We start from the raw sequence: 26085 nt of genomic DNA on the forward strand, positions 1-26085 counted from the left end.
TAGGCAAGTTCATTTCCTCATCACTAAATCAGGGAGTAATAATAGATCCAGGGGTGCTCTGGGGACAACCAAGAACTAATTCACTTAAATTACGCAGTCCACTACCTGGTACATAGCGAACCCTTAATAAATATTGGCTTTAATATTAAAATTGTCCATCTTTGCACACTTGTGGGAGCGCAGCTGTAGGAAGCTTTCCTAGAAGTGGAACTCCTACCTTTAACCCCATGCTCCCCGGGGCCCAACTGTGCGCTCACGAGGCCACCCAGCGGTGACACGCTGACCGCCGCCCCCCTCAGGCGCCGCGCCCAGGGCCCTGCGGAGGCCGAACGCACGTGGGCGCACGCGGCCTTAGCGCAGGGCGACGCGGGGTCTGGCGGGGCGCAGAGGCGCAGGGGGCACGGGTGGCGCGAGGAGCGAGACCCCGTTGGCTGCTCCGCTGCGCTCCCCGCCCCTCCCTCGCGCTCCTCTCCCCTCCCTCGCGCTCCTCTCCCCTCCCTCCCGTGCCTGCGCGGGAGCGGCGGAGGCGCAGGCAGCCCTCGCTCGGCGCCGGCAGCAGCCACAGCAGCCTGGCGCGCAGCGGCGGTGGCGGCTGGCGGGCGGGCGCCGTGGGCTCGGCCGGGAACGGCGCGGACCGGGACGCTGCGGCGGCGGCTCGCGCGGGCGCGCACGGCTGCCCAGCCAGCCCCGGCGATCGGCGGCTGACCTGCCGGCGGAGCTGGCGCCTGGTGACCTGGTGAGCTAGCTGCAGGGACCAGGTAGGTCGGGCATGCCCGGCTCCTCGCGCCGGTCCGGGTACTGGGATGAGCCATCTGCCGGGGCAAACTTTCCTCACTGCTTCATGGCTCCTTAGCCCCAAAGTTTGTTTTCCGGGAAATACACCCGACGGGTCGACAATAAAAGCTGTCTCTCCTGGCTGTTTTGCTTGGAGGAGGTTATTTTTCCCCTTCTCGGGCGAGGATTGGTTTCCTGATAGGAAGACTCCGCATCCTCGGCACGAGCGTGGGGAAATGCGAGGTGGGTTCCCCTGGCTTGTCCTTAGCTTAGCGGATTTGACCAGTGAAAGTTGGAGGAAAAAAAAAAAAAGTTGTGAACCGTAGGGTGCAGAAGAAACCCAAGTCCATGGTGCAGAGGGTGGAAATGAGATAGCTTTTTTTTTGTCAGAAACCCCCTTTCTGGCCTCCAGCTCTAAGGAAGCCAGGGTGGAGGATGCTTCGATTAGCGATCAAGTTTTCCGAGCTGCATTTTCTTTCCACTTTCAAATCTGCAGTCTTGGACAGAATCTCCCGTTGCGTTTATTTGCCAGGTTTTCTCTGATGGGCTGTGATCCAGTTTAATTGAGATCGGCCCGTGGTCTTTGCTGCTTCTCTGTTCTCTAAGGAGCCCTGCAAAGCTAACCAAGCAGGTACCACAATGTCGAGATCAGAAAACCAGGAAGTGCCAACCGGGCACTCCAAGTCACAGCACCTTGGGGAATTTTTTTTTTTTTTTTTTTTTTTTTGGTTTGTCTGAAATGAACAGCTTCTGGGCTGTGCTTGTGCAGAGCTCCGCACGGCTCCCCAGTCCTTGTGTCCTTTCCGGTATTGCATTTGCTTATTGATTTACAACACGGAGATGCGCCCAGAGGAATGATTTAATAACAAACGGTGCCCACTATGGGGAAGAGAGCATATCTCCGTTCTGAGCAGAGGGGAGGGGAGAGGATAGAGCTCTGGGAAAGGGGTCTGTCCATCTCAAACCAAGATGTGGAGAAACAGAGCTAGAAAAAGCAGCAGACAGTAGTTGTGTCATGTGCAGGAGGGAGGTCAGAAACCCCAGTTCATACAGTGAGTAGGTAAATCCAGAAATAATTTAAAAGTGATTAAGCAAGAATAACTGGAAAAAAAATTAGGAAGCCTGTACCTGCTGTGGTTTCTGTCTACCCCCACAGAGATGAATATCACACCAGCTGGAAAAGAATCCTGATCTGTAAATAGATTAAAAACAGGAATTAATCAGAACAATGAGTCAGAGCCCTTCAGAGGTTGAAAGGAGGAGTAATTGCTTTTGAAAGAGCTATTACGTCTCAATATTGAAGTCAAATGTGTTACTTTTGCCTTGTTAGCTGTGTTTACTAACAGTAACAGGACTTTGGCTGCTATAAACTGGCATCTGAGTTTGTGGTTTTAACCCTTTGTGGGTCATGGTACTAGGGAGGAAGTTGTCTGTAGGTTAATATTCATATCCATTTGAGCAACGTTAGCAAAGTGCCTAATATGTGCCAGTTACTGAGTACAGTAAGACAGGTTTTTGTAAATGTTGTTCATAAAAGATGTCTGATTGGGTTCAGCCTCCTGAATGAAAAGACTGTGCAAATTATAAAAATAGTGGCTTCAGGAATTGCTGATGTTTGAATGCTTGCTTGAAGTCAGTTGAGAGTCAACATGTGGTTTGAGGACCTGGGGAAGGATCCATAGCCACTAGGGACATAAAATTGCTGCACTTTTCTTTTTTTTTTACATGAAGGGTGAGATTGAATAAATATTTGTGGCCCTCCTGTCTAAAGATGGGATATCGGAGGCCTGAGTGGCTAATTGATTTGCAGGGGAATAGATTCAGGCAGTGGCTGTCTCAGACAATAACATTCAGCCTCACGTCCTACTTGCTGTCTGGATGTCATTAATGTCAGCGTGAAGACAGGAAGGCATTAAGTTCATTTCTTCAGGAGAACTCTAACTTCTAAATATCCTTTACAACACAGCCAGATAGCCCAAGTGTTCCTTAAAATGGCAACAAAACATTTAATAGGACCAAAGTGCTGAGCAATTTCAACTGAAGCAAAAGATTAGCTGTGGACAACAAGCTGCAGCCTCTCCGTTGCTGATTTATGTTCAATTTTATCACTGTCACATTTCATATATGCCTAGTTATTACAAACTAATAGCCTCTTTGCTCTGCTGGCAAAATATGTCTTTCTCTTTTATAAGTTCCTAACCCCTCCTCATACATTCAGGACACATCTTCGAGCTTTGTTTTTAGTGTGTAATTTAAGTGTCCAACTTGAAGTTCTCATTAACTCTTAATATGTTTTGTGCTGAAATAGTATATAGATATAATTGCCCCTTTCAAACTGCCAGATCTATATATAGCTCACTGTATTGTTGCAGTGCCACCAGAGAATCATATGACTGGTTCAACGTTCTGTTTCTCAGTCACCAGTTAGTAAGCTGTTAGCAGTAAAATACTGTTAATTTTATGCATTGGGAGATATTCAGATGGCAGGAGGATTTATTGATGCTGTGCATGTTTGTGTGCATGTTTGTTTGCAGTCATCACCAGTGCTCCTTTAATAAGCCTTCTGATCTTAGGGAGTTACTTTGTCTCTCTGAAGGTGGGCATCTCTGAAGTGCTCCCATGGTTTTAATAAGCTTTTATTAGTCACTTAATGCTGGTAAACTATTTGTTTTCTTATGCTTGATAATAGGTCATTGGATAATACCCTTTTTGCAAAGATGTTTGGCAGTAATTAGCATGTTGGAGCCACAGAATATTTTAAGATAGAACATTGCTTTGAAACTGATGGGTTACAGATCTTAGTCTCAGATCTAATTTGTATAAAAAATTCAGAATTGGATTGTGCTAAATGGTTTTTGTGAAGGATGCCCCCAAGTGTCCTTGCCCCCCTACTTTCCCTTCCTCACCACCGCTCAGTCTATCTCCTAAACACTGTGGAACATTCCATTCTTTTTGAAAATTTGCTGCAGGAGAAATGCACTTTCTTGTTGCAACTTCGTATGCCAAGTTTCAATCCATAGTACAGTTTTATTTTCCCCCTTTTATGTACATGTTATAAACAAGAAATAAGGCTTTGTAACAGAAGTGCTAGAAGAACTTTATTGCATCTCAAACAGCTCTGCTACTTAGAATGTAAATATTTGTAGAATCCTTACCGTGCAAGAAGCTGCCTTGCAAAAAAGTGAGAAAAAGTGACTTTTTATTAAGTAGGATAAAATAATTCAGAAGGTATGCATATTCCTTATTGCAGACTTGTTGGCATTTTAAGAAAAAGATTATATATGTTACAGCAATTCCATAGCACTCTCTTAGGTGCCTTTAGAACTCAGACTATAAATTTTCTGTGTTCTAAAACAGAACAAATTTGTCCCATTTGTTTTTCTAAATCTCTTGATTTTGAATGCCTTTCAAATGTTAAGGGATGAGCTCTGTAATTCAAAAGGCACTTTGATTATATTGCTGGTAAATGAGCCTGACAGTATACTGTTTTTAATAGGATAAAGAATTCTTGGGATCATTATAATACTTCAGAAACTCTTTTGGAAACTAGTGCAACTCTATTCTCATGTGTTATTTTGATTCTGACTCTGAAATATTTCCTCAGTTTGCCCACTTTGCTCCACATCCACTCACATCGTCCTATTCCAAGTCACCGTCTTCTCTCCTGGGACAACTGCACTGGCTTCCTTGCCTCCTTTCTTGCTTCTTTCCCCAAACCATTCTGAGCACAGCAGTCAAGGCAGTATTTTTCTTTTCTTAAAATGTAAGTTAAATTAGTACTTCTCTCCTCCAAGCACTTAGATGGCTTTCCGTTGCATTCAGAACTATTCAATATTATCCAGAGAGCCATGTAGGATTTAAACACTACCCATCACCCATCGTCATCTCGTCCCATGCTTCTGGGAATAAGAACTTACTAGGCTTTTTTTCCACGTCGGTGATTTTCTTGACCTCTTTTCTATCTCAGGGCTTCTTCCGTCCCTTTGCCTGCTAGCTCCCTGTAGCCTTTACCCCCAGATACACAAACATGCCTGTGTTTGTGTGCACGCGCGCGCACACACACATGCACACACAGAGACACACACACTACAGACTTTGACTGGTGCTCATTGTTTAGGCCATAATTTAACTGTCAGTTACTAAGAGAGGGCCCTCTTTCATTTCCTTCCTCCTCTAAATTAGGGCATGTCTCTTAGGCTCTTTCTGTTCAAATCCTTCATAACGTTCTGTTCATATGCTCCTTAGTGTAGCTTGGAACTGTTTCCTTATGCGATTCCTTGCTAACTGTTCTGTAAGCCATCTTGTGAGTAGTTACCACACCTGTTTTACTGGCTCCTGGGAAGCAGCTCCTGTCACAGTACCTGGCTCACAGTGGGGGTTCATCCACCCGTGAGAACTCTCCTTTTGGGGGTGCTGAGTTTGCAACATGTGACTGAGCACCCCTGTGACCAAAGATCCTGTCAAGAATGTCACTGTTCAGCAGAACTCTGCAGCTGGCTTTTGAGAGGGCTCTTTCTGTGGCATTGCTCATAGTCTCTTAGATCTCTTGACTATATACTACTTTAGACCCCTTTTGTCAAAATGGGATTCATCATTTTTCTTCCCAGGCTGGTTCCAGTTCAGGTGGTCTCTTCTTTCTTTGATTCCGATTGTGGTCCTCAAGTCATGTGGCACCAGTGGTCTTTGGCACCATCCTCTTCCTTTGTTCCTGTAACCAGTCAACTGATTAAAAATACAAGAAATTTTATTTGGGTTATTATGCACCAGCTTCGGGTTCAAGCACTTATTCCCCTTTACATTTCTTTACCTAAATGTGGCAGATTAAGAAATGATCTTCCTCCCCACACTCCCTTTCTTGCTCGAGTCTTGCCAACACGTGGTGCTGTGTTAATCCATCTTGTGTCATTGGACACCCACTGCCTAGAGAAAAAGTGCCACTGATGCAGCCTGTCTACATGAGACTTCTTCCCCTGGTTCTCCTCCACATAGAGCATTCCATCTACAGGCACCATCTTTAACTTTCCTGATAATTCAGTGTGAAACTTATGGCTTCAGGGTCTCTGCACCCATGGCTTCCACCCCAAGCCTCTCATTCCTGTCTCAGCTCATCTCCACCCTCAATTCACTGTTACTTCTGCCAGGAAAGCTCTCTACTTTCAATCCTACCATTTATCTATCTGTTCCTCCAAGAAGTCTTTATTGTCCTCCCAGACTAGATTTGAGCCCCATGCTGTCTGTTTTCACCTATGTTGTAAAATGTTCTTTAGAGGGAGTTTAATTGACACTGTACATTTATTTAATATCTGCTTTTCCTGCTAGTCTGTGGGCGGAGTGGAACACACATATAAGTGTTTTGGTAAATATTTGTGGAATGAAAGGAAGATAGATTCTATTATAGTTATATTAGGGCTTCTTTTTTTGGGCTTAAAATTATATTAGTGTATATTTAAAGATTTTATTTTATCTTGCACAGGTTCTGGGTAACAGGTCATTCATTGACAGCAGATGAATATCTTGATATGGTCTGAATTTAGAAAGTTCTCTGACCTATGTCCTAAAAGAAGCAAAAGCTAAAAAAGGTTATCAGTACCAAGGATTGGTCCTTGGTGTAATTGTTTTATTTTAGTGCAAGGGGGGTAATTTGGAATTCTCAAATTTTATTATTTTATTAGAATAAAACATTGGCATAAGAAAGAAATAACTAAATGACTGCATCACAACAAATCAAAAGCACTTCTTCCTAAACTGTAATTACTTACAAATGGGGGAAAGCCTTATGGGCATTAAACAGTCTCACCAATCATCCTTCAAACAGAAAGCCCTTCTTATGGTGCTGAATATACTCGACTTTTCTTTCACTGCTTCCCAATTAATGATCTTTCTAGAAACATGACCTGTCCTCTTGAAATGATGGAAATTCCTTGGCCCTTACAGGAGTTTCTGAGTTAACTGTGGGGGTGAGTGTTGGTAACCTACACTTTAAAACTTCTTTTTTAAAAAAGATTTGTTTGTTTGTTTGTTTATTTATGGCTGCATTAGGTCTTCGTTGCTGCACACGGGCTCTCTCTAGTTGTGGCAAGCAGGGGCCACTCTTCCTTGAGGTGTTCGGGCTTCCCCTTGTAGTGGCTTCCCTTGTTGCAGAACATGGGCTCTAGGCATGCAGGAATCAGTAGTTGTGGTGCGTGGCTCAGTAGTTGTGGCTCGTGGGCTCCAGAGCACAGGCTCAGTAGTTGTGGCTCATGGACTTAGTTGCTCCGTAGCATGTGGGAACCTCCTGGCCCAGGGATGGAATCCATGTCCTCTTGATTACCAGGTGGACTGCTAACGACTGTGCCACCAGGGAAGCCCAAAACTTTTTGTTTTGAAATAATTATATTCACAGGAAGTTGCAAAGATAGTACAAAGAATTCTGTAGATCCTTCACCCAGCTTCCACTGATGGTGACATTGCCAATAGCTGTAGTATGATTCCAGAACCAGGAAGTTGATCCTGGTGCATCACTGTTAACTAGACAACAAATCTTATTCTGGTGTCACTATTTTTTTAACCTGATTGCAGGAATATGTTTATACCTCTATGCCGTTTTATCCCATATATAGATTCACGTATCTAGAAGTTTAAAGAAGAACTATCCTGAGAGCTGCAGTTTCCATGTAAGCATACAGTGATGTAATAATTTTGCAGGTATATTTGAGGTTTCAAAAGTTCCACTTCCATAGACCTTTTTCCATGCAAATATTTGTCTTGTTCTTAAATATCATGCAATTCTTTACCTTGGAGTAGCCTGTATGTAAAAGTTGCTATGGAAATGGAAATCTTGGCATTTTATAACGCGGGATGTGACATTTGGGTGGTTCTCTGTGGTCATTGGTTTGGGAAACTGTGTTGACTTTCCATACTACTTTTCAAAAGTTCTGCAGGTAAGCGTGTTTGTTTATCAGTGTAATCAGACTTGGACAGGACTTTTATGCCACCAGGACAAAAAGCCAGCTGAATACTTTCTTGTACTTTCTAACTGAATCAGAGTCCATTTTTATTTCTTACATAGAAATAGTCACTCTTTAGAATAACTTAACACATTGCAGTAGACAGTAATGACCCTTTTCAGGCAATTAAAATCAACCCGAACAATATAGCTAGTGATCTAATCTGATGGCTGCTACTCACTCGGGCTGGCCGCCTCTGTGAATGTAAAGCAGTGGAAAGTTGCTGATTACCATTCCTTGTTACTAATTCCGATGAATATTCCGAAGGCTCTGGAATACAGATAAGGCACAGTTGTTCCAAAGTCGGGTGCATGCAACAGTAGTCAGTACCTCCCTTACTCCTACCCATTCCCTATACCTACAAAGGCATTTACATGTATATATTAGACAGTTTGTCATTTTTCTCAACTATTCTTAGTGACTCTTCAGTAGGACTTGTTTTGCTGTTGCCAAGTAAAGCCAACTAAGAACTGTATCTGCTCTACAGTTTGGAAATTTGAGCCTTGTGTGTCAAAGATTTTATCTCTTTCTCACTTTCTCATACCAGTAAATGAAATGTTTCTCATATGCAATGGAAGGATATACATGTTTATATTTAGTACTAATTTACTGAATTGTTATTTCACTAATATTAAGCAGTAATTGTCTCTGTGGAGTTGGTTCTCTAGTACTTAGTAGAAATATTAGTTTTAAAAAATAACAAAAGGGTCTCAGTATATGGGTTTTGTTATGTCATGAAACAAACCACATTCTGTAAAGATGCTTATACATGGAGGGTATATTTCCATATAATAGGAAATGCTAAACTTATAGGCAATACCTTTTTAATCTAATAGGGTCATAATTGTCTGTTGCTGTAAATGTTTTTGCATTACGACTTGCTTGGAAATATCTTTTGTCATATTTCTAGAAATTTCTTATGGGGTTTTCCTCCTAAATCTTGATTTTTTTATTCTTCTGTCTGATTGTTAATAATCTGATTATTTCTTTGTCATCCTTCCCACCCACTTTGTTCCCCTTCCACACACACACACATTACTCAAGACATAGGTTAGAATACGGACTAGATCAATACCAAATTATAAATTCATAGGGTAACAAATACATCCATTTTGTATGCTTTCAAACAGAGGAGAATAAAATCAAATGATGGGGAAGCTTTTGCAGTTTTATATAGGATTAAATGCCCATGTTATTTAAAGTTAGTTTCTTCTTCCTTCTCTTTTTCATATCTCTTCTTCTCTTCCTTTTCTTAGTTTTCTTTCTTGCTTTAGGGTCATATTTTTGAATTGACTCTTCTGTACTGACCCCTAGTGGGTAAATGTTTTCAGTAGTCTCTAATAGAAAAGATTATATATATTTGTTTGCAGGTGTTCTTCCCCCCACCCCCACCCCCACCCCAAGGGGTGGGAAAGGCAAGTCTGAAATATATCAAGTTTGATGGTCAGGGAAAAATTACTTTAGAAAAAGATACAGCACACATCAGCCCTGTGGGAGACTGTTTGCAAAGATGGCTGCAATAATACTGCCCTTGGTACGCTGCACGATAACTTGCTCTTTCTTCCCTATAAGCAATGCCTCTATTTCCCTTCCCTTTGAATCTGGGCTAGCCTATGGAATTTGAGCTATAAAATGTGGACGAAGGGAAGTGGCGTGGTTATGAATGCTGAGCCTGAGCCTTAAGACACTGGGATGTTCCATTCTTGCCCTGAGACTACCATGTAAAGAAGCCCAGGCAAGCTTTTTTGACAAAGAGAGGTCAGGCAAAGACAGAGCCAATAGCCAGAATTGGTAGTCAGTCTTATCAGTGATCAGTTAAGCCATCAGAAGATTAACATTATGTGAGTGACCCCAGGCAGAACTGGCAAAAAAAATTGCTCAGCTGAGCTCATGTCAAATGCATAATCATCAGCAACGTTAAGTGGTTCAATTTGGGGGTAGTTTTTACAGCAGTGACACACACATTCTAATTTAAAAAGCATATTTTAAAAAATGTAGATAAATATTTTTAAAACGTGGGGTCTTATCTCTTTTTTGCTATCTTATAAATGTTTTAGTCAGGTTTTTTTTTAGTAACAAAATCTCAGGGGCTTCTAACAACAGACTCTCCTCACCTGTATTACCTGTGAGCTGAGGCTTGGCTCTGAGACAGCCTGGCCCCCTTCCATGCCGTGGGCTGACTGTGTGCCTGCCCTACGTGGCTTTTCATTCTGGTGTCCAGGTTGAAGGCACAGCCATGTAGCGGATACTGTGGTGCTCTATCCAGGTCCATCAATGTAGGGCCAACATATCTACCCATGTCTGCTTGGAATATCAGATGCCGATGGCCCACGGGTTCATCCCTCACCTGGGAATTTCCTTTTCTGTAGGGAACTGTCTCAACCAAGGATATGCCTTTTCTTGGGTGGTGGCTCATGCCAGCGATGGGCTGATACCGGGGCAACAAAACCTGGTCCCCTGGCCTTAATTCAGGACAACTCTGAAGGATCATCCCAGTCCCAAAAGCCCTTTAGGACTAACTGATGCTGCCATTGCAACAACTCCTAAGTTTCATGGTCCTGCTCTGCCTGTTCTTGCTTTGTTTACTTCCTTAAACCTGTTTTTCTCAGGAGCATTTCTCCATAAACCTTCTTCATCTCAGATTTTGTTTCTGGCAAATCCAAGTTAAGAAAGGCCCTTTTCTAGGACATAATCTCATGGCAGGGGATAGAAACCCAAGAGACTTAGAGGAACTGTGCAGTTGCTTAAAACTTTGCATAGAACTGGTCATATATCAGGTTTTCTAACATTTTATTGGCCAGAAGTCACCGTAAGACCAATAAGAATAGGTACAGATAAACGAATGTTTACAAATAATAGTATAATCTATCATAATCTACCTCATACACACAAACTTTTGTCACATGTACAGAAATTATGCTCACTCCCTCCACAAGAACTGTACCCCAAGCCTTATCGAATCATGTCATCAGGCTAGAAGTCCAAGATTTTATTTAAGTCTCAGTGTCTTATGAGACTGAACCAAACCATTACTAGCACATTATAGTTTCTGTTGGGTCCTGGCATGTGTCTCATATGTTGATATGCTGTTGAAAAACTGCATGCCCAAGACAATGGGCAAGAAATATATTCCACATATAGGCCTGGGGGTGAAGAAGGAATATTTGTGAATAAGAATACAGTTTATCTATATGATTCAGCCACAATGATTCTACATAAAAAGCAGCCAGAAAACTTCAATAACCTCAAAGAAGAGGAATTTATCTAGTTCTCACTATTGCAGATTGGCTGAGGTAGCTCTGCGGAACTCAGCTGGGCTTGCTCATATTTTTACGGGTGAGCTGAGAGTTGATAGAGCTTGACTAGGCTTGGCTGGGATGCTTTGCTCAAGCTTCAGGTCTGGCTGGCTCAGGTATTTCCACGTATTATTCTGGGGGGCAGGCTGAAGGAGAAGCTCTGTGGTGGAAACTATTTTTATGCCAACTGCATGGGTGCAAAAGAATAAGTGGAAACATATAAGGTCTATTTTGATCTTGGCTTGCAACCAGCATGTAATCACTTCTGTAGTGCTCTGTGGGCCATGACAAGAAATGTGGCCAAACTCAAATTCAAGGGAGGAGAACTATCCTCTGCCCCTTAAGTGGGAGAAATTCTCAAGTCACATGGCCAAGGGCATAGGCATGGGAAGGGGTGGAGAATTGGGGCCAATAATGCAATCTACCATACCACCAAACCTCATATCCATTAAGCACTGTACATGCCATCTAGATTTTAGTTGCTTTTCAAGTAACAAACAGGAAATGTAAACGTTACTTTATTGCCTATGAATGAATTATAACTCTTAATTTCTGTCTAAGTGGAGGAGTCCTGTATGCGACCCAGTAATACAGAGAGAGAGAAAATATAATGAAAGCTTTCAGGAAACCTACAGTTGAATGGGAAGAACTGACATGTATTTAGAAACTTAGTGAATAATATTATGAAATTGTGCCTGGTCATAATGCCTGTGCTTCTTAATCCAGGTGAACTTCGTTTACCACTTAATAGTTTGTGACCTTGGCTACATTAATTGACTTTCTCCAGCCTAGTTTTCTTCATCTGTAAAGTTGGAATATTGGCTCCAACTGTGTAGATTTATTGTAATAAATACAGGAGGTGAGGACCTTAGGAAATTCATGAGGCCCTTAGGGAAATTCAGTAGTTTTGCTACCTATTGATGTTTGTGTTTGTATTAGTGTTGGTATCCTTATTATTCACTGTTTGCATTTTATAGTATATATATATATATATTCATAGAATAATGGAGATGTAGTTTGTGCTAAAAGACGAGAGTTGAGAAGAAAAGGAAACTGAGATGACTGTCAAGTAGAATGATCAGGGAAGGCTTCCTTTGAATCTAGGACTGAGATGAAGCCTCATTGCATGGAGGGCTGGAACAAAGCACAGACTGGTTGGTAAGAGCTGCCTTGGCAAGTTCTTGAACCAGTGAGTCATTTCCATGCTTGTAGTTGAGAGCATGTTCGGGGGCTACTTGGCAGGTTGTAAATTGTGACAGTAGAAGACCTTGCTTTGGGTGGAGTGTCAGATACTAGAGCGTGGAGGTAGACTGGAGGCTGTGTCCTGTTGTGAATCTCAGTTATTAGGAGACCAAGGAGGGGGGTGAATCTAGGTAAAATCTCTCTATAAATAGCTTTTGTTTTGTCCAAAAATCCTTATAAAACTTAGCATCTTGGAATATATTTTACTAGTGAGGCCAAAAAGATTCATAGAATGCCTTAGGTCAAATAACAAGTTAACGACCTAACCAGAAATGGAATCCATATTTCCCATGTCTGGAAGCAATGCATTTTTCACTCCAGAACAGCCTCCACTTATAAGAAAAAAATTTATAAAACTGTAAATGGGAGCTATTGCCTTGTCTTCTATAGTGATTGTGAGTGAACTTTTCTACTCACCTCAGACCCCAAGTGGACCTTACCCACTTTTCTCTCTGTGTAAGATTTCATCTCCAGGGCTAAAATTGAGTTTACTTTTCAGGGCCTCTTTCAGCTTCCTTTCCCAGCTTAACCCTGTCGTTTCCCTTCTTTCCAGGGCGGTCCCCCCTCTACTCTTTTAGTTATGGAGACTTTGATTAACTCATTTTCCTTCTCCCTCGTTTTCATCATTTATTTTTTCCCCTCTTTTTCTCTTCATTGTAAAGAGAGGAACACAGAATCTAACAAAACTTTCCTCTACCACTGGTGCGTTCTTTTCCATTATCCCACATTAATATCTGGAATCCTCTTAATGGTTTTCTTTACTTATGTCAGAATTATACGTATCTTTTAAAAAATTCACCTTAACATCTCTCTTCTCTCTTACTCTCTCTCTAGCTCTAGTTAGCTTAATCTAAGGGCCAAAACCTATTTATCTTAACTCTTTGTTTTATTACTGTTCAGAAACTATTGATAATTATTTACCCTTCCTTGGGAGAGGATGATTCTTTCCTGCCCCATTGTTGATGGCAGGCTTGTTGCCTTGACTTACTATGGCCAGTGGAATGTGACCATTTCACATTGAGTCACTTCCTGCAGGGTCTCTGGGAGCCAGTATGTGGTTCTGTGTGTCCGCATCTCTTTCTGCAGCCATAGAAGCCCACGTTAAGATGGAGTTTCCATGAGCCTGGGACCTGAGTGGCTGCCATGAGCAGAACCCTCTTTTGATCTACAGTAGACATCAAATATGAGTATGAAATAAACTTCATTGTTGCTATCCACAGATTTTCAAGTTGTTGGTTGGTACAGCATAACCTGCCTTATGCTGGTCAGTATACAACACCTACTTGGATATTTCAGAGCCCTTCAGCCTCAGTATGTGTAGAGCTGACCTCATAGTGTCCTGGCCAGAGTTACTTTTCTGCCAGTGCTCTCCACTGTCCTCACAAGAAAGCAACACCAGGATCGAATAAGTTGTCAACCTGTAAACCTGGGATTTCCTGCTGACTTCCTCCCGTTTTTGAGTCCATATTGAATTAACAATGTCTTGTCTTTCCTACATCCAAAATATCTGCTGAAACTGCCCAGTTCTCTTCACCTTTGATGCCAACAGCTTCAACTGAACCACCATCATCATTTTTCTCACTTATTACAAAAGCATCCAGTCTGGTTTCTCCTGTCTCCAGTATCTATTTTTGACTATTTTGATTCTGTTTCCACACTGCAGCGAGTATTTTAAATATGCAGTCTTGTTGAAATCCCTGCAAAACTTGGGTAGCTTTCAGCTGATCTTAAGGTAAAGTCCAGGTTACCTGACATGGCTTCTAAGGGCTCCGTGTGATCTCTCCCCCATCTGCCCTCACTGACCTTACTGTGGGGAGCGCCTCCCTGTGCTTTCTGATTCTAGCAATGATGGACATCTTCCGTTTCTTGAGCAGGCCTTTGCATATGCTGTGAGCGCTGGCTGGAGCACACTTCCCTACTCCCATTGCTTCTGTCCCACCCCCACACATACATTCATACACACTCGCCCAGCAGCCATTGCCTAGCTCACTCCTACTCTTATGAGTTTCAAATTAAGCAGCATTTCCAGAACAGATGACGATCTTTTGTTCTACCTCCTGTATCTCTCATTATTCTTATTTGATGTCTATTTTCCACATTGAGTAGTTTGAGGGAAGGAAACTTGCCTTCCTTGGCCCCTCCTGTTGGACCCCCTCAATGCCTGGCAGAGAGTAGGCTCTCAAAAATATTGAACCGGTTAGATAAAATCCACAAATAAGCTGCAAATCACTCATGAGATTTCCCTGTTTGAATTCTTGTAACTCTTTGTATAGTTGAGATTTTTCAGCAACATTTAATGTGGACTAATTATGTACTAAGTGCTATGCTAAGCACTTCATTTAATCTTTACAACAAATGAGCACTGTAGCTACCTTTCTCCTGATGCTTATCATATTGCTTCAACAGGGTTATTTCTAGATTTAGATAAAACCTCCACATCTATATTTTTTGTTATGATAGCATTTGGTATACTGTATCATAATTGCCTTTATACCCCTCTACGCTGTAAAATTTTCTACCCTGCTGGTCGCCTGTTCCTGGCATACAAGCTGTATCTTTGTAGGCATACCATATTCATTTGATGAATTATTAGTCATGAATAAACTCACATTAAATTGTTGATATTACTGTTAATTTTTTCTCTGTGCCTTACTAGTAGTAGATGCCTCACTGGAAGGAAATATTTGTTCATTGTTTCTTTTGTAGAATTAATTGAGTTCCTTACAGTATTAAGGAAGATAGTATAACTATGGAAATGACATGGCATTGAATTCAAGTCTAAATGTATGGGTTACTTTTTGCAGGGTGACAGACCATCCCCAGATTTAGTGGTTTAAATCATCATTTGTTTTATCATTTATGATTGTGTGAGTGGGTTAGGAATTCGAACAGGGCTCTTCAGGGACAGTGCATCTTTAATCTGTGTGGTGTTGGCTGGGGTGACTTGGCTGGGCCTGGGAAATCTGAGATACCTTCACTCACCAGCTTGGTGCCTCAGCTTGGGTAACTGGAATAATTGGGACCTAGGTGGGTTACTCTTCTCGCCTGTCATCATTCAGTAACCTAGGCTTGCTTTCCTTGCTTTCCATGAGAGTGAAAGTGGAAACCTCTTAAGGTCTAGGCTCAGGACTGGCAGAGAGCCCCTTCTACGGCATTCTGTTGGGTAAAGCATGTCACAAGGCTAGGCTAGAGTCAGGAGTAGGGGAAACAGACTTGCTGGGGAGAAGCAGCGTGGTGCACAGCATTAAGAGGATTTGTTGACTGCTGTATTTACAGACAATCTGCCACTCTAAGGAAACGCTCTCAAATTTTCTTCTAGAAGTTTCCAGGATACTCTTAATTGGTATGGGGAGTAGAAAGTCTGTTCTGTTAAATTCAATGTCTTATGATTTACTAAAAGTTAATTTTTTTGGTAAAACCTGAAGTCATTTCTTTTTTTTTCTTTTTCTTTTTTTTTTAATTTTATTTATTTATTTATTATCTGAAGTCATTTCTGAAACTCCTAAATGACTTATTCCATTTGCCTCGTTATTACCACATTTATTTTTAGTATTGCTAGAAGTGTCTAATTTTTATGATTAAGAACAATAAACAGAAATTAATCCTGATGAGTGAATTAGAATGAAAAGTATCACCTGCAAAGATGGCTTTGAACATTGTAAGCTTGTTTTAAATGTGTTGTGATGATATTTGATTGGTTTTAAAATTTACATATGCAAAGTACAAATCTCCGAATAAGAAACTCCCAAGTCCACAGTAATGCAAGTTTGCAAGAAGTTTTCTTCCTCTTATGAGTGCTGCTCTAACTTTATCTGTTTTTAAAAATAAATGTGCTGATCAATGTCATGAATAATTAAGTGAAAGGAGTTGAGGGATTTGGGGCTGTTTTCTCTTTAGTAATTGTAAATTCCATTTCACAAAGCCACAGCTTAGTAGCTAGGAGGAACAAAGTCTGAGTTAGTCCTTATTCATTAAAAAAAAAAAAATCTCCCCGATAAAATGGAGTTCTAAGAAGATTTTTGCTTAGGAAACATTTTTGCTTAGAGTATAGAGTTTTTTCACATATGATATTAAATCATGTGAAGAGTTTTATATATCTAATGAAATTATTCTTCCAAGGATAATGATAAAGTCTTTCTTTCTGAAATGGTTATGAAGGATGGTTTTCTGGTTCAGGATCAAACCTAGTATAAGTCTGATTTATAGACGCTTGTACGCATTCAGTCTGCCTTGACAGATTCCTGAATTGGACCCCTGAATTGAGGTGGTGGTGAATGGAGCCCTCTTACCCATCTCATTACTTAGCCACTGTATAGTTCTATGTAAATGGAATGGATGGTGTATTTAAATTCCCTGCTTCTCCTGCCAGTATACCTAGGAGGATGGGAGGGGCCTCAATTCCAGGGCAACATTGGTCATACTTCCCTTGAAGGGAAAAAGATTAGTTCCAAGTCCATAAGGTACATATTGATGCCATGTTGGAGACATTGGAACTCTGCCTCAAAAATAGTAATACCTTCTAGTGACAGAATTATACCTTTTCCAACTGGAAGGACCTTTGGTGCTCAAGTCCATTGCCTTTTTTTATTTTGCATTCACTGATTTGCTCAGGGAATGGGAACCATTGATTTCAATGTTGGTGATACCTTGTGGGGTTTTTTGGTTTTGTTTTGTATACATTGTTTAATACTTTTCTGAAATAGGAAATGCTGTTTGGAATGTGTAACTACAGTACTATGTTTTTAATATAAGTGCAAGCACTGATGGAATTGCCCACTGCAAACAGCCCTGTAGCCTAGCATAGCCACGTGGAGTGCACTAGGATATTTCCAATAAACTGGTCTCTTACAGGCTATGGAGAGGCTGCCTATGCTTCTTGGCTCACCCTCATCTCTCACTGGGTGTGTAATGAGGAGAATGAAATGTTCCCCTTGAAGTTTCGTCTCTTCTCTTCCATGTTCCCTTCATCTTTTCTCTCCTCTCTGTCTTCCAAAGTGCCATGTCTCCTTTTTCTCCTCTAGAGAGTGAATTGTCAGTCACTCTGTTCACGTTACTCCACTATACTGTGGCTTGGTGGTGGGAGGGGGTTGGGAGAATAATTTATTTGATAATTCTATTTTATAAGATTTTTTAAGTCAGTGACACAGCACTTACTCTCTAGGGCTTCCTCTTAGCAGATGCTCAAATAACAGAAGCAGCAGCTACTATTGATCCCATTCTTAAAACAATACAACCAGTGAACAGGGCCAAAGCCGTGTGTGTGTGTGTGTGTGTGTGTGTGTGTGTGTGTGTGTGGCCTTTAAAGTTAAACTGTGCTTCAGTTTTCTCATCTATAAAGTTAACTTTTCAAAATTAAAAATAATACAGTTTCTGGCACAGAGATACTCAGTCACTGGTACTTGTAATTACTTTGCTCAAATAGCAGTAGTATTTTCTTAGCATCAATGAAAATATTTTCTCTTCCTGTGAGCACATAGACTTTATAACATCGTTAGGAATTCTGGACTAGTATGTTGTAGTTTTGGAAGTTGAAAGTCACATGTAGTAATCTTTCAGCCTTCCAAGTCTCTCCATTGTTCTTTGATGTTCAGTATCAAATAACCTTTGCACCAGAAGTTGTTAGGAAAAAAGAAGAGAAAATGGAGTTTCTATTCTTTCAACCACTTACATGCGTTGAAATTTGAGAGAGAGAGAAATGATTCAGTAGGCTGTGAGGTGAAGCTATCACAGCGCTAATGTATTATGTATGTCAAACCACAAAAAAGTCATTAATTAGCCACAATGCGTTTTAGACTCCTTGTCATAAATTGTTCTAAAGTGAAAACAAATTTGCCAAGCTATAAAACTCTCAGTTAATTTGCTAGTCAGAATTTGTGTGACATCTTCTGAACACAAAAACGAAAACAAAATTCAACATCTAATAATAAATGTTAGAGTATTGGGTCAATTTGCATATTCATTTACATTTTAGGAAGCTAAGTTTATTGTAAAGCTGTATTTGTGCCTAAAACCTAGTAGCCACTCAGTGGCTGCTAGTTTTATGAAGTGATTATACATAACAATTGTTGACTTAGTAAATTGTACATATTTTATTCTGTAACCTTACTAGAAAAAGAGATTTCCTAGAGAGAATTTTTGATCAGTGAGACATATGGGCCCAGAATTTTAAGTTTAAGCTCTTTAAAAAATAAGTTTATTAAGAATACTAGAGGAGGGGCTTCCTAGGTGGCGCAGTGGTTGGGAATCCGCCTGCCAGTGCAGGGGACACGGGTTCGATCCCTGCTCCAGGAAGATCCCACATGCCGCGGAGCAACTGAGCCTGTGCGCCACAACTATTGAGCCTGCACTTTAGAGCCCGTGAGCCACAACTGTTGAGCCCATGTGCTGCAACTACTGAAGCCCACGTGCCTAGAGCCCATGCTCCACAATAAGAGAAGCCACGGCAATGAGGAGCCTGCGCACCACAAGGAAGAGTAGCCCCCACTCACCTCAACTAAAGAAAGCCTGTGCACAGCAAAGGAGACGCAACACAGCCAATTAAATAAATAAATTAATGAATTAATTAATTTAAAAAAATTAAAAAAAGAAGACTACTAGAGGAGAATCTTCAATTGGGTGTGACCCACAGTCATTTGCTGTGAAGAAAATTCCTATGAAGAATCTGTGCTTCACTCTCATTTTCATTCAGGGAAACAGGGACCCAGAACCTCAGCCTCATAGCCAAGCCACATGGGGCAGCCACATCCTGAAGGCAGAGGGCTTAGAGAAAGTATGTGTGTTACTGTCTTTAAGAATTATTGGATACAATTTATATGTGTTTCCTTCTGTTTTTCTTTTTGCTAAGTGATGCATTTTGGAGTAGATGTATTTTTCGCTCAATTCACAGTTCTAGGTTAAAATCCCTGTCTGTACGAATCAACATACCTTTTCATGTTCCATGTGGAAATCAGTAATCAATGACATGAGGTTTCTTCCTGTTGCCCTCCTGTACGCCGCTTGGGCTTCTAGAACATGTGCCCCACATCTGCCCCCTTGATTTCTTGTCCTCTCTTGGTTTGGATGGTCTTCCTGTCTACCTTCTGATCTCACTCCTATGCAAGTGGCATTTCTGAGATAATAGGCAGCTTCTTCAGGTCAGGTTTAGTGCTTGTGTCTCAGTCCTTGTTTCCAAGCTCTCAATGCTATTTACTGCCGATCTCTGCCATCACTTTACCTCTTTTGATATTCATACCACTGAACTTTATGTGTCTGCTCTGTCTGACTGATTTTTATCCTTCTTCCCTTGTTCGATTGTAGGTGTTATCTGATCTTTAGCCCTTGACTGTCTTTTCAAACCTCCCCCCGCCCGCTTCTTCCATTAGAGAGTCCTTTCATCCTCTCTATAACTCTGTTATCCCTGTGTCCTGATTATGTATTGTCAGTCTAGTCCCAATTTGCCAACCACTGTCCACCATTTCCATCTGAAGGTCTTACTGTTGATTTAAACTTGAGTGTATCTGAAATTGACTTGTCATTCTCCTTGGATATGGCTTCTTGACTCACACTTTCCGATTTCTGACTCCGGACCATCAGTCTTCCCTATCAGGGGAGCCAGAAACCTTGGAGTTCCCATTGATTCTTTCCTTACCTCACCAACCAGGCACTTATCACGCTGGAATCTTCTTTGCCTTGTTCCCTCAGATCCATCTCCCCAGCCATTCCTCAGTTTTGGCTTTCATTGTCATGTTACCATGGCCACATCTGCAGTCGCCTGGTTTCTCCTCTCCTCCTATCATTCTTCATGGTACCATATCAGTTATCTTCAGTCACACAACTTTCTCACTGCATGACCGTAATACCTTCCTGCTGCTTGTAGGAAAAAAAAGCTGTTAACCTGGCATTCAAGGCTTCCTGCATTTTGAAAACAGTACTATTCTTTCAGTTGCTCTCCTCAGAGTCAGTCATTCTCCAATATCATGCATATGAACTAATATTTTGTAACGTCCCTTTTATATACTGACATGACATTTATCGTTAATACAACAGAATTATTCACGTGACTTCAAAAAGGAGAAATACAGGGAAATTGATTCATAATGTAATCTGTTTTAATCTTTTAATGCTTAGTTATGACCACCCTAGAAGATAAGAAGAGGTTGTCTGTTCTTGCATATACTTATAATAAAACTGAGATTGAAGAGATATTAGACAGTAGTCAGCTAAACATTAGAGACAGTTTTCTTCATTTTGACATTGAACATGATAGTTAAGTATATGTATATGAATGTATCAATAAAATCACTGTGAATGTGGTGGCTATAGCTGCAGACCAGTACCTGTGAGTCAGATTGTTGACTGGGTTCCCATTTTGAGTTGTGCCACTGGTGATGTAATTTTCTGACATAATGGACAACGCTTGGTATCATCCAAACATTCATTGCAAATTTGGTCTTCTTTTGATTCACACAGGAGTTGCATCCGTATATATTAAGATCATGCAAATAATGATAGATAGGTTTTTTTCTTACATAACCTTCCGGTTTGAAAGCCCTATGGGAATTGCATTGCAGGACATCCAACCTTCATGGCCTCTGCTTTGTAAAGACCCTGGTATTCCCTAGTGAGTGAACTAGAATGCCCCCAGATGTTTTCCAAAGTATCTACACAGTAGGGTAGGGGACAGTGCCAAGAACCACTGCTTTGAGCACTGCACAGGCATCCCTGCCTCTGTGTTGTGTGCTCACCTTTACCTGTGTGTGCCCTTCTTCTCCTGGGGGAAGTCTGCACTCATCTGGCTGCTTCGCAAAATCGAATCCATGCCTAAAGCTTACACTCTGCTCTCCCATCTGCTTAAAAGTGCACTGTGGTAATTTAGCATCTGTATTGTAGTTGTGTATGTTAATTTTTTGTACATGAATATTGCCTCTTTTGTAATAGAAGGTATAATTTTGATTGCAAATGTCAGATATGCAACTCAAACTGGCGTAAGCCTCTACCCCCCACTCCCTCTAAGTGCATTGGCTCTCCTTATTGAAAAGTCCAGGACAGATTCACTGGGCAGAGTGAGACCAGGAGTTTATCCATGGTTATTAGCTAGCTCTGCCTGTATCTCCCTCTTTTCTTTTTGCTCATGTATCAGTCAGTCAGGCTAAGTCCTCAAATTCACTATAGCTTCATGCAATTACAGTTTATTTCTTACTCATGCTACATGTCTAATCTAAGTGGCAGGTGGAATCTACTCGTTGTAGTTACTCAGGGACCCCGGTTGACAGAAACAAAATTCTGACGTGTGCCTCTGTTCTCACAATGATGTTGAAAATGGAACATAGCAAAATGTGTAGTTGTCTCCAAGCTTCCGCCCACAGGAGGTACACGTCACTTCTGCTCACATCTCATTGACCAAAATCAGTCAAATGGCCATGTCCATATTCAAAGTGGGGTGCACTCCTATCCTGTGCCTGAACTGAAAGGAAAAACATGACATTTGTGGACAGATAAACCCTGATGTTGAACACACGTGGATCTCCTTTGTGTTGTCATTATCTGCCTGCATGTCTCTGCATCCACACCCCCCACCCCCCATGCTTTACCTGACTCCACTGTTATTTTCTTAATGCTTTTTTAGTCCTCCGTGGAAAAGATCATTTTCTTACTAATAGAGACCAAGCTCTGAAATTGATATTTTGGGGACAGGTCTGGGCCATATGTGTGTCTTTGAATCTTTGAGAGAATCAAGGAAGTAGGAAATGTCCCATCTGAATTATATGGGAGGGGAGAGGAGCTGGGAGGGGCAGCTCATCACAATAAATTCAACACAGAACAGATACGGGGCAAAGGCAAGCAAACGCCATGGACACTCCTATGTTCCCTATTAGATTTAGACATTACTTGAGCAGAGATACCTAATACTTTTTTTTTTTTTTTTAATGTTCTGGGAAGTTTAAGATAGTATCTTCCTTGAGTTGTTGCTTTATTTATTCATTCATTTATAATATAATTATATTATTATTATTATTAGGTAACCTGGATTACAATATTCATTACAGTGTGTATCAGGTACTTTTTAAGTGACTCACATATGTGAATTCATTGAATCCTACAAACATCCCATAAAGTGGATACTATTGTTAACCCATTTAATCAGATGAGAAAGAAGAGGCTCAGAGAGGTGAAGTAGCTCAACCAACTTCTCAAGACTACACAGTTCTGTACCAGGGATTTGAACCCAGCAAGTCCAGCTCTGTGCTCCACCACTGTAATTATTCACCGAGCAGTCACTGGATATATTTTCTTAATACATTTTGCTGCAAACCATACAGCATATCCCTCATTGTTAATACAGGTTGAAAGACAGAGAAGGGATGTTAATTCCACAAGATCAGGCGAATGTTTCTGGCAGTGAATCCAGGTAAGGAAGTTAATGGGGGTGTGTGTGTGTGTGTGTATATATATGTGTGTATATATATATTTTAGCATTTTCCCTCCAGTCTCCCACTGTGTTAATAACCTTTATATGTTTTCTCAGTGAAATATCCATTACATGTTTGGTTGAAAACCACCTTTATCACTATAGAGGAACAAATATTTTGATAAGTGATTTTCTCAGATCTGGAATCTCTGTAGAGAAATCATTGCCCGAGGCTACATGCCCTACTTTGTTTGCTGTCTTGTCCTCTGGAAGCCAAGATAAGGATATTTTGCTTTTCTTTGTAGTTTGAAGACATCTAGCAGCTTGTCACAACTTCCAAAATCTTTGAGGAAATGAAGTCTGAATACCAAGACAGTAATTTTACCATTATCCCAGTGGGTCGGTATTCTACTTGATACATTGTAATTTTAACAAGGAAGTTACAAGAAAAGAATTTCATACTGTGTCTCTGTGGAAAGGTGAAATAAAATAGAATGCAATTCCCATTTGTTCTGTAGCTCATTTTGACAGCTAAGAAAACTCTTAAATGGGCACAAATAGATCCCCTTTTAATCTGTATTTACCAGACATTAAAATTACATTTTTAGTTTTGTTTATTTCAAATAGTATAATCATTAGTTTTTGTTAAAACAGTCATTTAGTATTTCAAGATGATAGATATAAACGTTTTTTAAAGTAAAGAGTTTTAATTTTACACTGTGCTTTAAAATGTGCACATACTTAATATTTAATGATCAAATCAGCATGTAATGTTTTTGGTATGTCCTACAAAAAGCCAATATTATTCCATAAGAGATTTTGATTCCCTTGCAAATACATCATTTAATTCAGTTTTTTATATTATAAAGGATGGTCAGTTATTTGCAGTGTTCTGCTTATCTAAAACCTGATTTCAAAATAAGAAATCTAATGCAATTTAAGCCCACAAATGTCAGTAAATGATTAATTCTGTAGTTTGCAAGGACTCGATTCCCACAATTCTTTTGCAGAAAATCCGTAGAGTTTAGACTTATATACCATTATTCTTTAACATTGAAGATAATGTGAATTAGATACTCCAACTTCTGTTTCAATCATACATAGAAGCAGTCCAGGATTTACAACTTTTAATTTGATTCTCCCCATCTCTCTAGCTTGGATTCTTTTGCACAGGTCCTCACCTGTGCCTTGTGAATACTGACCCATCAGAATCCTTCAGTCTAATGACTCTCCATGCATGTAAAAATCTCAGCTACAATATTTTTATTAAAGCAGGGTATGCCATTTACTACTTTCTTCCTTTCAAAGGAATTTTAAAATGGGGAAACACTCCTTGTATGAGTGATTCAACTGGTTGGATTAAAAAGGGACAGAAGGACCCTCTTTCTTCCGTCTGGACTTTTGATTCTGTATAACGATGTCATATCCAATCAGGGACAACCATCTTACAGTCAAGAGGGTATTAGCCAATTTACTGAGGCTGTCAGGATGGAAAGATGGAAAGAACCAGAGGAGTTCTTAATGATAAGGTTGAAATCCCGGCTTTACCCCTTATCCATTTGCCATCTTTGGGCTTGGTGCTTGTCTAAGCCTCAGTTTCCTCAACTGTCGAATGGGAGTGATAATAGCGTCTATTTAATAGGCAAGCTATAAAGATCACATGCAATAATACATGTAGAGCACATTCTGAGTGCGATGCTGCAGGTTATAACTTCTGAGAAACAAGATTGTGTAATGATGTTATTTTTCTATTTATATAAGGTGGCATTCTACGGTAAAAAATAAAGTACAAAATTTATATATTACACATAGTAATCATATTACCATTACATTACATATAATTATCTGTCCTGGAGACACGTTTGATGAAGGTTTTAAAAATATAATCATTAACATTAGCTTTGCTGTGAGTACAGTGATCGATATGTGGCTCACCTACATTGTGATGTTGTCAGAGTGTGTATATAGGTAAGAAGTAAGGACTGTCGGCCTCATTTTTTTCAGGTGAAAAAGCTGAAGCTTTGAGAGGATAAGTACCTTGGTAAAAAAAAAGTCAGAGCGACTGTGGGATAAGAACCAGGGACAAGAGCCAGAACTGGAAGTAAGGACTGTCTGTCTGCATAACCTGTGCTTAGAATGGCTGTAATTGTCTCTTATTGAACTCTAAATAGAGGATAAACATGAAAAGCAAGCAGTAAAAATATACATAGCAGTTCTGTGCTTCAAATGCATCATCTTCCTTAACAGATTTTTTTTGCATTTTAGAATGTTGACGTATAATTAGTGTACAGCTAAATGTACAGATCTTATATGTTCAGTTTGATGCATTTTGAAAATTGATTACACCTGAGTAGGCACAAATGGGTACCCACAAGAAGATATAGAACTCTTTCATTCCCCCAGAAATTTCCCTCATGGCTCTTTCAATTCCAGCCCCCTAGCCCCCAAGGTAGCCACTTCTAATCCCTACCACAATAGAAGTTTACCTGTTCTCAGACTTCATCTAACTGGAAACATAATGTATGTATTCTTTACAGTCTGGCTGTTTTGCTCTACATCATGTTTTTCAGATTAATTCAGGTGGTGTTGAGTCTATCAGTTTTTTTTGTTTGTTTGTTTGTCTGTTTTTGCTAAGAAGTATTCAGTTACTACAGGGATATACCACAAACTATTTATTTATTGGTCTCTTGATGGACACTTGGTTTGCTTTCCACTCTCCAGCTATTGTTATTCTAACTGTGTTTTCTTAGATCCTGTATTTGTCTATTTGGCATGTATTAATTACAGGGCCAAACTACTGGCCAAAATTACTTTTATCTCCCCTGTGACCCAGAGTCTGTATTCTGAACCACCTCCTTTATCTACTCTCACACACCAAGCCAGTATTTCCACTGCCCTAGATCAATCTAGAACCAGGTGCCAGACAACTGGGGACAGCCCCTATGCCCAGAGCCCTCTATAATTATTCACACCAGCCAATCCTAAATTGTTTATGCAGCCCTGCCTTGCCCTTCCCCCAGTAAAGGCTAAGGCTTATGCCTTCCCCTCCTTCCTGCTTCTCCTTCTGCTTCCTCCCCAAAACTGGTGCTTTCACATGTGGCCCTGTGTGGCCTGCCATGCCTCCTTTTCTTGGGAAATGTAAGCAGTGAATCTTTCAGTGGCATTTCCCTCTCTGTGTCTTCTCTCAGTCACCTCCATAAAATTTAAAATCCCACAGGCACAAATGAGACAGTTATAAAGATGGATTATAGAAACATGTGTGTACCGTTCCTTTTGTGGGCATACTTTCATTTCTCTGGGTTAAATACCTAAGTGTAGAGCTTCTTTGTCATAGAGTCATACATGTGCGCGCGCACACACGTACACATGCACACACACACACTTAGTAGTTATCCAAAGT

At 40.6% G+C, this 26085-nt stretch overlaps 1 protein-coding gene across 1 annotated transcript in view; it reads left to right on the forward strand.

Annotated features, from left to right (window-relative positions):
• Positions 1–22633: 22633 nt before the first annotated feature.
• Positions 22634–26085, forward strand: part of CNTN3 (contactin 3) — a 320713-nt gene continuing 317261 nt past the window's right edge. Inside the window, exons 1-2 of the mRNA XM_057706594.1 lie at positions 22634–22685; positions 24690–24786. The gene's annotated coding sequence lies outside the window, so the exon portion shown is untranslated. The remainder of the gene's footprint in view (positions 22686–24689; positions 24787–26085) is intronic.

This window comes from Hippopotamus amphibius, chromosome 13, assembly GCF_030028045.1.
Source record: "Hippopotamus amphibius kiboko isolate mHipAmp2 chromosome 13, mHipAmp2.hap2, whole genome shotgun sequence".
Lineage (NCBI taxonomy): Eukaryota > Metazoa > Chordata > Mammalia > Artiodactyla > Hippopotamidae > Hippopotamus > Hippopotamus amphibius.